Consider the following 2,878-nt stretch of genomic DNA (forward strand, 5'->3'; position numbering starts at 1 on the left):
TTAAGCCCAAGAGTTTGAGGTTGCTGTGAGTTGTGACGCCACTGCACTCTACCAAGGATAACATAGTGAGACTCTGTCTCAAAAAAAAAAAAAAAAAAAAAAGAGAGAGAGAGATCTTGGAGAGCTGCCTTTGCCCCTTGTACCATATTACGACATATGGAAGGTGCCACGTATGAGTAACAGGCCCTTAGCAAACATCATATCTCAGGATGCCTTGATCTTGGACCTCCAGCCTCCAGAACTATGAACAATATATGTCTAGTTTTTATAAGTTACCCAAAATACTTTAGTATTTTGTTACATCAGCCCAAAACCACTAACACAATTCATTATTATGGTGTATTAAGTTGGTCTGTTGGCTATTGTATTCAGAGAGGCAACTACTCAAACCTTAGATGGTTTTGCTACAGTTGTTGTTTTTCCTAACTGGAAACTGTGCCATCATCTGTTCTTGAGTTTGAGCCAATAATACTAAATCATCTGGCAAATGGTTACATTACTTGAGCCACTGTGTTATTAGTGATGCTGTTGTCACCATTTGGAAAATGTTGTTCATACATGGTGTGAATGAAGCAAGACAAAGAGCCAAGTGACATACCCAGGAAAGATCTACTACACTCCATAGGTCTTTGTTATCTGATGAAGATTTTCTTCATTTGTGTCCTTTGATGAGTAATTCAGCTATTTCCTTGAATCAGTCCAGTGTGTGACCTAAGTCATATTTGTTGTCCATTTCTATCTATATTTCCTATATAAAAGCTCCACTACGCTTGGCATATGTTCCCAGAGTGGGTATCTAATATACCAGACCCTGAGAAATGACCCTACAAACTTTTTGAGGGTATTTGTAGGTGTATGTGGGGAAGTAGCAGAGACCACTTAACATTAGTTTCCTAACTCATCCAAATATGCATGCTTTACTAGAATAATGAGATGTCTCTTTTTATCCATTATAGTAGAGTAGTACAGGTTTAAAAGTTTAATAGTATAAAAGAGGGTGCAGACAAGCCAGAACACTCTGGCTTAAAGTGTAAATTGGTTTAACATTTTCAAAGGGCAATTTTGGTAGCGTCTATTAAAAGGCAACTCTTCAGAGGAGATCCAGGATCCAGTATTTATACTGTTAGAATTTTTTCCCACAAAAACATCCCACCAAATGTGCAAAGACTTATGCATATGTATATTTATTGCAGCATTGTTTGTAATAGAAAAAAATTGAAAAAACCCAAATACCTTAATAGAGAAACAGAAAAACACAGAAAAGAGTATTTTTTTAATTAGGTGGATCTACATGTACTAATATGGAAAGACACTTGGTACTGTATGCATCTTTGAGTAAAGCAAATTTCAAAATAGCATGAATAGTTTGTTTCAAAATTATTTTGTCTTAATAAATCTGTTATGCATATGAGAAAAAAATGAAAGAATAGATACCAATTCAATAATAGTTCTCTTTGTAGGGCTGGGATTACGAGACACTTTGACTTTTTATAATAGTTCTGTAATGTTAGAAATCTTTGGAATCAGGAAATAACATTAAATTAGAAAAAGAACAATGTAAAATCTTCCTATAAGAAAATATATAGTAAAGTTCGTTGAATAAAAGCTGACGTCTGAGAAAATCCTGGTCTACTCTCTCGCTCGGGAAATGGATTTGACAGCTCTTAACTTGACCAGCCAAGTGTAACTGAGTCGAGCTTAGCAAAGGGCTCTGAGCAATTAAAGCTGTGAGATAATTACCAGCCGTGGGAGCTTCTGATGGAACCCAATCCTTTGCACTGTCATTGTCTTTGATCTGCTCTCAGGCCCCAATCTAAATGCTCTGCTCTTTGGGGATGAGAGTACAGTTTTGTTCAGACCACTCTCTTTAAAACCATCTTGTGGCTGGCAGAGCCTATAGCTCAGTGGGTAGGGTGTCTGCCACATACACCCAGGCTGACAGGTTTGAACCCACCCCGGGCCAGCTAAAATCAACAATGACAACTGCAACAACAACAAAAATAAAATAAAATAAATTTAAAACCATCTGTGGCTACCAGTTGCCCAGAGAATAAATCCAAATCATTTGTCATCACATTCAAGGGCCTATGCTATTTCCCAATCCTAAATCTCAAACCAGTCAGAGGGCTTATACAGCACAATGTTTAAGTGCTCAGGCTTTAGATGTTTGGCCAGATTTAGGATCGAATTCTCTGCCTTATCTCCATTCCAATGAATCCTAAACTATTTGTCCTTCAAAGCCAAATTCACCTATCTTTTCTCCACATCCCCATCCTCCCAGATTCCTTCCAGAAAGCAGTAAAATGTCCTTCATATAAACTCCCTCATAACTATGTCAGTATGGCTGTCATGTCACTTATACTTTCTTACTAAACAGTTTGGATTTTTTAACGACCTTCTTACTAAAATGTCAGCCCCATGAAGGTAGGATTCCCCACCCCTTGTACCCAGCATATTGCTCGCACATGCCAGGCTGATAGTACATTTTTGTAGAATTAAATGAATAACTGAATAAATGAATTTCCCTTTCAGCAACAGTCCTACCAATTTCCGTATTCTGCCAGCAAGTGGCAGTAGTCCCCTTTGGCTCTTCTGCCATTCACCACACTTAGAGCCTAAAATTACCCTATAAGTAAAGCATTCTCTAGTTAAGATAGTTGGCAAAATTGAAAGTGCTGAAGTCAGAATCAGAAACCTGGGCTTTTGGGTGGCGCCTGTGGCTCAGTAGGTAGGATGTCGGCCCCATATAGCAAGGGTGGCAGGTTTGAACTTGGCCCTGGCCAAACTGCAACAAAAAAATAGTCGGGTGTTGTGGCGGGCGCCTGTAGTCCCAGCTACTCAGGAGGCTTAGGCAAGAGAATTGCCTAAGCCCAAGAGC

This window comes from Otolemur garnettii, unplaced genomic scaffold (assembly GCF_000181295.1).
Source record: "Otolemur garnettii isolate 467f Iridium unplaced genomic scaffold, OtoGar3 scaffold00252, whole genome shotgun sequence".
NCBI lineage: Eukaryota > Metazoa > Chordata > Mammalia > Primates > Galagidae > Otolemur > Otolemur garnettii.